This window comes from Oncorhynchus tshawytscha, linkage group LG09, assembly GCF_018296145.1.
Source record: "Oncorhynchus tshawytscha isolate Ot180627B linkage group LG09, Otsh_v2.0, whole genome shotgun sequence".
NCBI classification, from domain to species: domain Eukaryota; kingdom Metazoa; phylum Chordata; class Actinopteri; order Salmoniformes; family Salmonidae; genus Oncorhynchus; species Oncorhynchus tshawytscha.
The window spans coordinates 60,149,902-60,164,260 of record NC_056437.1 but is presented as its reverse complement, the minus strand read 5'-3'; positions in this window follow the sequence as shown (position 1 = coordinate 60,164,260).

The following is a 14,359-nucleotide window of genomic DNA, read 5'->3' as shown; positions in this document are numbered from 1 at the left end:
GTTTCTGTAATAGAATAAACGTGTCATAAACCAATGTAGACATTAATAAGTGCATTTATATTTATTTTTTTAAATGGAGGATTACCAAGATGACTGCACGGTGGATTCAATACAGCGCCCCCTGTCAAACATCCAGGGTTTATACACATCATTGAATACAACCCTCTTGCGGTAAACGCGCAAGAATTTTGAGGATGGTGAAACCGAAGTTTATAGCTCCACCTTCAGCATTTTATTCTGGAGACTCTGTGGGTAAGGTACGTGCCCCCAGAGTTCAGTCTGTGCAGTGTTGGCCAGGCAAAGAGAGATGTGGTAACCAACTAAGTAGTTTGCATGCAAGCAGATGGCAAAGCAAGAAGTTGCTATGCTGCATGCTTAGCGCCAGGATGCGTGTACATACATAGTATCTTCATGACAGAGACAGTAGAGAAAGCGAGACACCTCACTCCCTATTTTTTTCGGATTGGGCAGGGTCACTCTGGTCTACCTATTCCCCCGTCCCGCAGAGCGGGTGCCCCAGAAGGGAGGCATCACTTGCAAAAAAATATTTCTAGTTGGGGCGGGTGGGGAGATCATTACATTTGTAATGTCTTTATTATTTTGGAACTTTTGTGAGTGTAATGTTTACTGTTAATTTGTATTGTTTATTTCACTTTTGTTTATTATCTAGTTCACTTGATTTGGCAATGTTAACATATGTTTCCCATTCCAATAAAGCCCTGAAATTGAAATTGAATTGAGTGGGGAGGGGACAATAAGTAAACCAGAGCCATTGGTCTCACGCGGGAAAGCATGCTCACACGAGACAGATAACGCCCACTTACACAGACCATTTCTTCAAACATAGTGGCTGCGGTTCCGGGTTTTCTAGAACCAGGCTTACTGTTGCAAAAATACTGAGATTTCTGCACATGCAGGATCCACTAGCCTACATCCATTCAGCTGCTGCTCAGTCACTATGTGACTCTACTGCCACCTGTACACAAAACAGTTCAAACAAACGTAGTTTGTCTGTTGTAACAATAGGTTATTGCAAACATAAACATGAACAACACAAAAAAGGTTGTCTAGCAATTTCATGTTATTTTTTCAGAAGGGGAGTTACATGCAGCCATTTAGGCAAGCTATATGTAGCAATCACAACATATTAAAAGAAAGACACAGACAGGCAGTCAACACCATGCTCATATGGGGCACAGGTGCACACACCCCCTCAGATTTGCCCTGTTTAGCCCAGATAGGTTCCCAATCTCCCAACCTCATAACTAACTACCAAGATGCCATTTCAGGCTATCAATCAAGTTAGAGCAGCTAGCTTGCCTACCTATCTTAGCTGACATGCCTGCTGGCAAGGTTGGTAGACTTTAGAAAAGCAAGCAACCAAAATGTAAACCTATTGTAGTTGGAACCTGTTATAGACCACCAGACCAGTACAGGTTTTATGAATTGTTGAAGACTTGTTCCAACTGTACAGACTTTGGTAAATCAGAGGTTATTGTTACTGGTGATTTTAATACAGATATGCTCTAATAGGGCCATGCTACTTTTAAAGATCTTAAGAATTTTTGTAATCTGTTTGCTTTTTACCAGTTGATTAATGAGCCCACCAGGGTCTGTCCTTCTACCCAAACCATCATTAACCTTGTGTTGGTGTCGGATAGATCAAGGATATCAAATAGTAGTAGGGTTGTAAACTATGGGCTCGGTGGTCATTCCATCCTTTTCTGTAGTAGGAAGGTTCAGAAAACAGTTTTTAATTGTCATAACTTAATAAAAATTAGGGCTATGAAGAATTATGGTGCAGATATTTTTGTTCATTGTTTGAGCAAATTGGACTGGTCTGCTGTGTTGAAATGCAATGAGGAGGAGAATGCCTGGGGCCATTTTAAATCATTGTTTTTACATGCTGTAGATAAGCAGGCTACAGTAAAAAAAAATGTAAAGGTTAGAATTAAGCAAAGAACTGAACCATGGATAAATTATGACATTTTAAAGGCAATTAAGCATAGAAATGAACGCTTTCTGGAGTTTAGGAAATTCAGGGCAGATGATATATTTATAGATAAGAAATTAAGAAATGAGGTCCACAGGATGATACAGAAGGCCAAGATATAATATTTTAATGACAAAATAGTTGAAAATAGGAACAATCCGAGAGAGAAAATTATGAAAGTGTCTGAAGCTGTTAGGTTATATTAACAGATTAAAAACCAAATGTCACGTTGGTATGAATGATTCGGGAGACAGATGCAGGAATGCGTAATATGGGTTTTTATTTCACCCAAATTACTGTGTGCACGGGGACGAAGTCCAATCAAACACGTAACAAAAACACAGGGTTGAAACCCAAACAAAAGAGCGTGGAGTACCTTGAATAAATAACACACGCGCACAATGATTATAGGGGACAGGTGTGCATGATGAAAGTTCCAGAGGGATTCGTGACAGTACAGAAAACAGCCACCTGTCAGAAGATGCTTAGGCTCCTTCACCTTGTTATGACCCTATATGTCACGTTCTGACCATCGTTCTTGTGTGTTTTCCTTGTTTTAGTGTTGGTCAGGACGTGAGCTGAGTGGGCATTCTATGTTGTGTGTCTGGTTTGTCTATTTCTATGTTTGGCCTGATATGGTTCTCAATCAGAGGCAGGTGTTAGTCATTGTCTCTGATTGGGAACCATATTTAGGTAGCCTGTTTTGTGTTGGGTTTTGTGGGTGATTGTTCCTGTCTTTGTGTTTGTGGCACCAGATAGGACTGTTTCGGTTTTTTCACGGTTCTTGTTTTGTAGATTGTTGTATTTTCATCTTTATTAAAGATGTACAAAAATAACCACGCTGCATTTTGATCCGCCTCTCTTTCACCAGAAGAAAACCGTTACACTATACCTGTGATGAAAGGTCAAGTTTCGGTCAAACCCACTTCCGAGCTTTTAATTGCTGACAGGATGATTGTTGCTGTCAGGGGGAGGTTAGATTTATTAAAATGTTGTTGCCAGGGAAAGTCATGCAAGGAGGACTGGGGATATACTGTACTCTGTACCAACTTCTGCCTACAAATTTTATTACTAAAGGAGAATTGTAATACTTAAACAGAGAGTCTGTGTTTCCTTTCTACTACCAATATATATGTTTGATAATTATATAGACCTGATCATCTGTTGAAGAACTTGACCAACAATTTGGCGAGCCTGCCAGGAGCGAGTGACCACTTGACTGACCATTGATCCACGTCAAGCACTACAAAATTACAAGGTAAGCAGACGCCTGTTATATCTAAAGTCTGTCATTTGCTATAGCACATTGTGGTTAATGAGTCATTCTGGCAAGTGAGTGGCGCCTCGCTGTTAAATTTATACTCTCTGGAATAATTGAACGTTTGAAATTGTTAGACAACCCTTGGGAGGAAGCACAGACCACCTAGGTGGAAGTAGGTTATACATATACGCTAAATGTTTATGAGACTTGGTGATAGGACTTAGGTCATAAATTCCAAGTAAAAACGGCGATTATTGTGATGAGACTTAGTGATAGGTCTTAGGGCACAAATTCCAAGTATAAAATGCGGATTGTTGATAGAATTGAGTTGTTGAAATATTTTCTGATAACTGAATTTGTTATTGTTCTGTTTATGATATTTTCTGTGTATTATGACTGGATGGTGGAACATTAAACCAGGAGTTAGTTATAAACAGTATAATGCCCGTGTATTTGAATTAACTGAATGCACATTCGGATCAGATGCTCGAAAAGTTGCCTGTGGGAGTATAAACCTTAACGCATACACCCTTGCTGTGTTAGGAAATAGACCTACCCGTGTGTTACTGACCCGTGTTATTTTAGAATGAACTAGTTTTGAAGTAGTAGTTTCTCCTTTGTAAGGAGAACATTATCACAGAGATACCAGAATCGTAGTGGGGGTTATACCAGTTATAAATCATCTTGAACCTTTTACTGTTCCATGGTTGCTCCATGGAGGACATTCATTTTACACCACCCATACATTACATGGTATTCAATCATCATTTACTTATCACCCTGTTCTCAATACGTGTACACGACATAAGGGATAGATTATTGTAACAGCTGTCGTCGGAAGGATGAGACCAAGGCGCAGCGTTCCTTGAGTTCCACATAATATTTATTACTGAAGTGAAACTTTAGACAAAACAATAAAGAACACAACGACCGAACAGCTTCCTTGTGCAAACTAACTGCACACAAACGAAGAACAAGATCCCACACAGAAGGAGGGGGGGGGGGAAGCTACCTAAGTATGATTCCCAATCAGAGACAATGATAGACAGCTGTCCCTGATTGAGAACCATACTTGGCCAAACACAAAGAAATAGAAAACATAGAAACATGAACATAGAATGCCCACCCAAATCACACCCTGACCAAACCAAAAATAGAGACATAAAAAGCTCTCTAAGGTCAGGGCGTGACAAATATATTCACATATAGGGATATTTGCAGTTCATTTATCTATACATTACACAGAGCCTAATTTTAATTTAATTTATTTTTTTAAACATTTGAGATATGGCAGACGGGAGCTCTGTAATGGGTGCGTGTTGGTGGCAGGGAAGTCAGGCGCAGGAGAATCGAACTTAAATACACAACATGTAATTGATGGGACTGGAACCAGGTGTGAAGAAAGACAAGACAAAGCCAATGGAAAATGAAAAATGGATCAGTGATGGCTCAAAGGCCAGTGATGTCGACCCCCGAACACCGCCCGAACAAGGAGAGGGACTGACTTCGGCGAAAGTCGTGACAGTAACCCCCCCTGATGTGCGGCTCCAGCAGCACGTCGGCACCGACCTCGCGGACGACCCGGAGGGCGAGGCGCAGGGCGATCCGGATGGAGGTGGTGGAAATCTTGCAGCATGGAAGGACCCAACACGTCCTCCACCGGAACCCAGCATCTCTCCTCCGGACCATACCCCTCCCAGTCCACAAGGTACTGAAGGCCCCTCGCCCGACGTCTCGAATCCAGTATGGAATGAACGGAGCCCCCTCGATGTCCAGAGGGGGTGGAGGAATCTCCCGCACCTCAGACTCCTGGAGCGGGCCAGTCACCACCAGCCTGAGGAGAGATACATGGAACGAGGGGTAAATGTGGTAATCGGGACCCAGCTTCCGACAAGGCAGACGGAGGGGCAGGTTTCAGGTTGAGAGCCAGACCCTGTCCCCCGGTGTGAACACCGGGGCCTCATGCGGTGACGGTATGCAACTTTATGGCACAGTACGGCATCCCATGTTTCTTCCGCGCGCCGGAACCAGTCGTACACCGCAGGAGCCTCGGTCAGACTCTGATGCCAAGGAGCCAGAACCGGCTGATTCTCCCTTCCAGTGTGTATTGGGGTAAGGTCAGTGGAGGAGTGGCGGAGCGAGTTCTGGGCCATCTCTGCCTAGGGCACGAACGCCGCCCACACCCCCGGCCGGTCCTGGCAATAAGACCTCAGAAACCTACCCATATCGTGGTTAACTCTCTCCACCTGCCCGTTACTCTCAGGGTGAAAACCTGAGGTAAAGCTGACTGAGACCCCCAGACGTTCCATGAACGCCTTCCAGACCCTTGACGTGAACTGGGGACCCCGATCAGACACTATATCCTCAGGCACCCCGTAGCACCGTAAGACGTGTGTAAACCGGGCCTCCGCAGTTTGTAGGGCCGTAGGGAGACCGGGCAAAGGGAGGAGACGTCAGGACTGAGAAAAACGATCCACAACGACCAGGATCATGGTGTTACCCTATGAAGGTGGAAGATCGGTTAGGAAATCCACCGACGGGTGCGACCACGGCCGGTAAGGATTGTAACTTACCTCTGGGCAGGTGTCTAGATGCCTTGCACTGGGCGCACACCGAGCAAGAAGAAGCATAAACCCTCACGTCCTTAGCTAAAGTGGGCCACCAGTACTTCCCACCAAGACAGCGCACCGTCTGACCGATCCCAGGATGACCAGAGGAGGGTGACGTGTGGGCCCAATAGATCAGCCGGTCGCGGACAGCAGACGGAACATACAGACACCCAGCTGGACACTGAGGAGGAGCGGGCTCTGCACGTGAAGCCCGCTCAATGTCCGGGTCCAGCTCCCACACTACCGACGCCACCAAACCAGAGGCGGGGAGTATGGGAGTGGGATCCATGGGCCGCTCCTCTGTGTCATACAGCCGGGACAATGCGTCTGCCTTAACGTTCTGGGAGCCTGGTCTGTAAGAAAGGGTAAACACAAAATGGGTGAAAAACATGGCCCACCTTGCCTGGCGATGGTTCAGTCTCCTCGCGCGCCCGGATGTACTTCAGATTGCGGTGGTCAGTCCAAATGAGAAAAGGATGTCTAGCCCCCTCAAGCCAATGTCTCCACGCCTTCAGGGCCTTGACGCCAGCCAACAACTCCCGGTCCCCCACATCATAGTTTCACTCTGCTGGGCTGAGCTTCTTCGAGAAGACGTGTGGTGGCATTTTTCTGCTTTACCAAATGAGGAGAGAGTTACAAACTTCACACACCAGTCAGAGTTACACTTAAACTACATATTTTTTAATAAGAGCTTTGCAATACACCCTTTGACTTTCAACAATTCACTATTTCTAATGACCTGTTGAGAAGTACCGCCAGAAAAGTACAAAGATCTTTTATAGCCAAGATACACCTCTCTCAACTTACATGACAAATCACAGATCTTAGGAACAGTTCACAAAGGTTAAGATTTGTATGAAAGATATCTATAAAACATAGACATTTACTGCGGTGTCAACCGTTCTCATTGTAAAGACCAGTGTCTGGCCCCCTCACTCCAAAAGCGAACCGTCTCTCCCTGATACAGCATAGAACAGAACCATTAGCTCATGTTATCTGGAATGCTCTTTAGGCTTTATTACCCAAAGACATCGTAAATCTCCTCTGTCAGTGCTATCTCATAGAGGCCCATCCTCAGTGGAACACACACACAATACTCTATTCTGTCAAATGTAACAACTATTATAATGTAATACAAGCATTGTAACAATCTTTATAACATAATTTTGCAATTTTTCATGACAGAAGGCACAAGGGTGGAGCTTCGGTGGCGTACCCGAGCGCTGAGAGAGCACAGCTCCTATCCCAGCCTCGGAGGCGTCCACCTCCACTATGAACGCCCAAAGAGGGATCTGGATGGGCCAGCACAGGTCATGCTCCAACAGGCGACCAAGCACTTTGCGCACCAGGGACACATGCTCGGTGCATGCAGCGGAGTATATCAAAATGTCATCAATATACACCACTACACCCTGTCCGTGCAGGTCCCTGAAAATATTGTCTACAAAGCTTGGAAGACTGATGGCGCATTCATCAACCCGTATGGCATGACGAGGTACTCATAGTGCCCAGAGGTGGTACTGAAAGCAGTCTTCCACTCATCTCCCTCTCGGATACGCACCAGATTGTAAGCGCTCCTGAGATCTAGTTTGGTGAAGAAGCTCGCCCCATGCATTGACTCAATCGCTGTGGCTATGAGCGGTCTACCTCACCGTGATCTGATTTAAACCCCGGGAGTCATTACACGGACGCAGACCTCCCTCCTTCACAAAAAATAAACTTGAGGAGATGGGTGAAGTGGAGGACCGAATGTACACCTGACGCAGGAATTCGGAGACATAAGTTTCCATAGCCTCCATTTCTCTCTGTGAGAGGGGATACACGTGAGTCCTGGGAAGTGCAGCGTCTACCAGGAGATCTATCGCACAATCTCCCCGTCGATGAGGTGGTAATTGAGTCGTCTTCTTTTTAGAGAAGGCGAGAGCCAAATCGGCATATTCAAGGGGAATGCGCACAGTGGAGACCTGGTCTGGACTCTCCACGTAGTAGCACCAATGGAAACCCCTAAACACCTACCTGAGCACTCTCGCGACCACACCGTGAGAGTCCTCTGTGGCCAAGACACAGTGGCATTATTACAAGCTAACCAGGGTAGGCCTAGGACCATGGGAAACACATGAGAGTCAATAAGGAAGAGACTAATTTTCTCAGTGTGACCCCCCTGCGTCACCATGCCCAAAGGAGCGGTGACCTCCCTAATTAACCCTGACCCTAATGGTTGACTATCTAAGGCGTGAACGGGGAAGGGCACATCCACGGGAACAATGGGGGTCCATAAACTATGAGCTAACGCTCTATCAATGAAGTTCACAGCCGCGCCTGAATCTACAAGCGCCTTATGCTGGGAATGCGGGGAAAACTCAGGAAAAGTGACAGACATAAACATATGTGCAACAGAGGACTCTGGGTGAGAATGGTGCCAACTCACCTGGCGTGAAGCCAGAGCGCCCTGCCTGCTGCCTCGATTCCCAGAGGAACCAACCCGGCACCGACCAGCAGTGTGACCTCTGCGGCCACAGATGGTAGACGAGCGGAAACCCCCTCTGGTCTCCCTGTGCACCACCCTCCCAGCTCCATTGGTATCGGAGAGGGGGTGCGGGAGGATGGAACCTCCAGACCCCGATCTGGACGCCCGCGAGTAGCCAGCAGGTTGTCCAGCCGGATGGACAGGTCCATCAGCTGGTCGAAAGGGAGGGTGGTGTCTCTATAGGCCAGCTCCCGACGGACGTCCTCGAGCAGACTGCAGCCGGTAGTGGTCGATCAGGGCCCTGTTGTTCCATCCCGCGCCGGCAGCCAGGGTTCTAAACTCCAGGGCAAACTCCTGATCGCTCTTCGTCTCCTGCCTCAGATGGTAGAGGCGCTCACCCGCCGCTCTGCCCTCATGCGGGTGGTCGAAGACTGCCCGGAAACGGCAGGTGAACTCCTCAAAATGGTCCAACGCCGCATCTCCCTCTCTCCACACGGCGTTGGCCCACTCCAGGGCTTTCCCGGTGAGGCACGAGACGAGGGCAGACACCCTCTCATGGTCCGATGGAGCTGGGTGGACCGTGGCCAGATAGAGGTTAAGTTGAAGGAGGACTCTCATCGTACTTCTGTGGCAAGGAGAGACGGATCCCACTGGGCTCAGGCAGGAAAGGGGCGCTCAGGAGAGACGCCGGTTGTGCTGGTGGAGGCGCTGGAAGAACTGTCTGTCTCTACCAGCGGTCCATTGTCTGGACAACGCGATCCATGGCAGTGCCCAGATGGTGAAGCATAACCGCATGCTCCTGGACGTGCTCCTCCACCTCCACGGCCGGGGTACCTTCTCCTGCTGACTCCATAGGTGGTCTGAGATTCTGTAATGGGTGCGTGTTGGTGGCAGGGAAGTCAGGCGCAGGAGAATCGAACTTGGTATAAACGGAGTTGTTTAATCAGTGCTTCACAAAACTCCAAAACCAAAATTACAAAATAAATAAAAGTGGGTACAAAACCCATCGCGCACCAACACATAATACACAAACATATAATCAAACAATATCTGACAAGGATATGAGGGGAAACAGAGGGTTAAATACACAACATGCAATTGATGGGATTTGAACCAGGTGTGAAGGAAGACAAGACAAAACCAATGGAAAATGAAAAATGGATCAGTGATGGCTAGAAGGCCGGTGACAATCGACCGCCGAACACCGCCCGAACAAGGAGGGGGGCCAACTTCGGTGGAAGTCGTGACAAGCTCAGAGTTGTCTGAGGGGCCGGTCGCAATGAAACCCGCCACCCCTCTACAGTTTTTAATTGGGAAATACCCCACTATGGAAAAAGACAAACTGGGTTTCAAGAAATGGCATGATTGGACAAAAGACGCCTCTGAATATAGATGGCCCACAGATGGGTCATTTAATAAAACCAAGTATCAACATGTACAGAATATCATGTAAAGAAGACCGGTAAATAAAACCAAGGAAAATAAATAAATCCACCCTGTTTTCTGTGACTGCTTTAGCAATGTTGAAAACTGAAGGTAACCTATTCTGGACTCAACAGAACCTGAACCTGCTTAAAGAAACAGTTAACAAAGATCAAAGACCCTGCCTCCGTCAAGACAGAGAAGTTTCCTCTAGAATGCAACGCCCCACCATATGCTCCACCACCCTCTCCCTACTGCGGAGATAGGTTTAAAGGAATTTCTCCACTACTCCCAAATGAACTACTAGCTCCAGGCGATAAATCTTCTCCACCACCGCCACCGGGTAGAATGTATCAAGAACTAGGGGATATATGGAATGATGCCAGGGCACACTCAACGCTTCTCTACCCTGGAGTTGCCATGGAAAAGGACCTCATGGCAGCTCAAGAAAATAAGGTGCAGAGAGAAATGGATAAAGCTGTTGACAAAATCAGACGACATTGCGATGATGAAGACAGAGACAAAAGGATAAGTGGAAGTAACTTAACAAAGGGAAAGAAGAGAAGAGGAGATAAGACGAGAGCGAGAGAGCGGAATGTGAAGAAAGAGCAAGTGAACAATACATACATATCAATACATATCCTGCCTGTTTGGCCGTGTCTGGGGGTATCATCAGATGGGGCCAAAGTGTCTCCTGACCCCTCTTGTCTCAGCCTCCAGTCGTTATGCTGCAGTAGTTTATGTGTTGGGGGGCTAGGGACAGTCTGTTATATCTGGAGTATTTCTACTGTCTTATCCGGTGTCCTGTGTGAATTTAAATATGCTCCCTCTAATTTTCTTTTTCTCTCTTTCTTTCTGTCTCTTTCTCGGAGGACCTGAGCCCTAGGACCATAATTTAGGACTACCTGGTATGATGACTCCTTGCTGTCCCCAGTCCACCTGGCCGTGCTGCTGCTCCAGTTTTAACTGTTCTGCCTGCAGCTATGGAACCTTGACCTGTTCACCGGACGTGCTACCTGTCCCAGACCTGCTGTTTTCAACTCTCTAGAGACAGCAGGAGCGGTAGAGATACTCTCAATGATCGGCTATGAAAAGCCAACTGACATTTACTCCTGAGGTGCTGACTTGTTGCACCCTCGACAACTACTGTAATTATTATTATTATTTGACCATGCTGGTCATTTATGAACATTTGAACATCTTGGCCATGTTCTGTTATAATCCTCACCCGGCACTGCCAGAAGAGGACTGGCCACCCCTCATAGCCTGGTTCCTCTCTAAGTTTCTTCCTAGGTTTTGACCTTTCTAGGGAGTTTTTCCTAGCCACCATGCTTCTACACCTGCATTGCTTGCTGTTTGGGGTTGTAGGCTGGGTTTCTGTACAGCACTTTGATATATCAGCTGATGTAAGAAGGGCTATATAAATACATTTGATGTGATTTTGATTTGATTTACATAAGACAGTGTGAAGAAAAGAAGAGAGAGGAGAGAGAATGCGAACAATTAAAAGAACACGAAAGTGGAACTGAAGATGAAGAAGAATATGGGTCTTGCGAGAGTCACAAGGACTCCCGAGTGCATGCCGGCGGCCAACAGAACATAAAACAGAAACTGGATCAATCGAGGGAGACATTGAGGCGCCTATCAAACATGGTGGTGCAAAGTGAGGTAGCACCATTACAGGGTGAATTTAAAAACATACAGCCCCGAACGTCACAGAGACTGGAGAGGAAACAACCTGAATGGATGAAGACACAGCCAGGTGAAGATGACCGTCCTGTGGGAACTTACCCTCTGGTGATAAAACCCTCTGGTACAGGACAACCGTACTATGATTACAAACCATGGAGTTTTGGGGACTTGGACACGGCAGCGAAACAATTGCCCCGCCTATCTAAAGGAGCAGACAGGTGCATTCACACCTTTGAGACTGTTATAGCCTCACACCAGCAGCTGTGCCTGGGTGACCTCAGAGCTCTCATGGCTAAGGTCCTGACCCCTGGACAGTGTGACACTGTTTGGAATCAACTACAACTTATCAAGGCCATGTCGAACTGCCGTTTACCCATTTCAGACAACCGGCAGTTGAGGGAAATGTTTCCCACCACCGGAGACGTTGCCAGACTGGGTTAACTTCTTTTCACTGATATGATGATATCCTCAACTGGATGGATAAACTTTAGACAGAGTGGCAAGGAGAAGCCACTGAGAGGTTTGACTCCTCTGATACCACTGAAAACCTCCTCTATGCCAGACTCTGCAGGAATCTCCCTGAGTGGGTCAGAGATAAACTGATGAATGTTGTGGGATCGGACAGATTTGAAGGCCCTACTGAAGAGGACCACATTAGACATCACTTCAGAGCCTGGAACAAGATGAAGACTGAAGAAAAAGCAAAGAAGGCTGGCCTTGACACACAAGAAAGCCCAACTGGACAAAGGAAAAACCATCAATCTTAATGGTGGCTGTAACCCCAGCTGCCCTGTAGCAGCAACCTCCTCCACCGCCTGCTCCACAGTTTACCCAAGCACTTGCTACTCAGTTCCCTCCTCAACCATATGGGAACCCACAACCATACCTACCCACACAGAGACAACCGCGGGTGTGCTGGTACTGCGGTGTGGCAGGCCATATGAGAAACATGTGCCAACCACAGCAGCAGCAGCCACCCTGGCAGCAGAGAGGGAGAGGTCAATGGAGAGGGAATGCTGGCAGAGGGAACTTCCAAGGTGGTAGAGGTAGAAGACCAGCCTACACTGGACAGCCTCAGCCTGCCTTTTCCCAGACTCAGCCAATGAATGGTCGACAATATGGATGGCCCAACAGCCTCCTGCGACAAACCAGGTGTGTACCGCAGAAAAATCAACAATAGGGATGCCCTGACCTCCTTCGTCAGTGTCACCAGTACATATTTCCAGATGGTACCAAAGAACCAATCATTACAGCTTCACCTTATGATTCAACAATGTTCTGTTGTTAACCCAGCACAACTGCATGTGTCTCTGGAAGATCGAGAACCACACAACTGTCCTGATTTGGTCCAACCTGACTAACCTTTACGATGAACTTCTTGAGCTCTCTGATGTTACTCTCTTTGTTGATGGCTCTGTCTTTATTGACAGGGAGACTGGTAGGAAACATGCAGGGTTTGGTATAGTCTCACTATATAGGACATTGTTGATTGAACAGCCCTTGCCTGAACATTGCTCAGCACAACAAGCTGAGCTCCTGGCCCTTACTGAAGCATGAATATTAGGTAGTGGTTTGACAATTAACATTTATTCTGACTCTGCATACGCCATTGGTGTTTGCCTCTCCTGTGTTGGCGTTTGGAAGGGTAGGGACTTTGTCTGATACCCCTATTAAACACTGTTTACAGATTGAAGCCCTGCTGGAGGCCATGTTGCTTCCAGCTGAGTTAGCTATTCTTAGCGTCCATGCCCACACAGGTAACACTGACAGCGTTAGTTTGGGTAATGCAGCTGATGCTGCTGCTAAGAATGCTGCTTCCCGCTGCCATACTCATGCTGTTCTGCTTGCCTCCCCGTGTACGTCTGAAATCACTGATCTGGACCATCACCAGGCTGCGGATGCACTTAATCTTCCCTCGTGGGAGTCTAGAGATAACTCTAGGGGCCCCGATGATCTGTGGATCCCTCTCTGGCAAACCAGTTCTGCCTCTACCTCTCGTCTCCTCTGTGTGTCGCCTGGCCCAAGGGGTGGGTCACGCGCCAAGGGGGGAGATGGTAAGACTAATATCTGACACCTGGTTTTGTCCAAATCTGATTGAAATTTGAAAAACACACATGTTAAATGTACTACATGCATGCAATAGAACACTGGTTACGGTACCCCCCTGAAACCAGGGACATTTCCAGCGCCGGCCCGTTCACCCATTTAGCTATGGAAAGACAGAAAGAGATACTGCCTGGTAATAACTGACTGCTTTACCAGGTGGGTCAAAGCATTTCCAACCTTGCACTGTGATGCCAAAACAGTAGCGAAACTTCTGGTAAGGGAAATTATTCCTAGATTTGTTATTCCAGAATTTCTTTCCGCAGACAATTGACACCCATTTCACAGGAGATGTGGTTGCACAGGTGGCTGGCCAATTGGGGATAGATCTGAAGTTTATTTGTATCTACCACCCACTGTCATGCTGGAATAAAGGATTTGGAGACAGACGCAGGAATACACAATAGGGTTTTTTAATAATCCCCCCAAAAACATGTATACAAAAACACTGGGATGTACCCAAACAAAAGAGCAAGGGTAAACCTTGTTAAACGATACGGGACGATACCTGTAATACACAATATATAAAACACACAGCATAACAGCTGCACCAACGCATACAGTTGATGTCGGAAGTTTATATACACCTTAGCCAAATACATTTAAACTCAGTTTTTCACAATTGTTGACATTTAATCCAAGTAAAAATTCCGTGTTTTAGGTCAGTTAGGATCACTTTATTTTAAGAATGTGAAATGTCAGAATAATAGTATAGAGAATGATTTATTTCAGCTTTTATTTCTTTCATCACATTCCCAGTGGGTCAGATATTTACATACACTCAATTAGTATTTGGTAGCATTGCCTTTAAA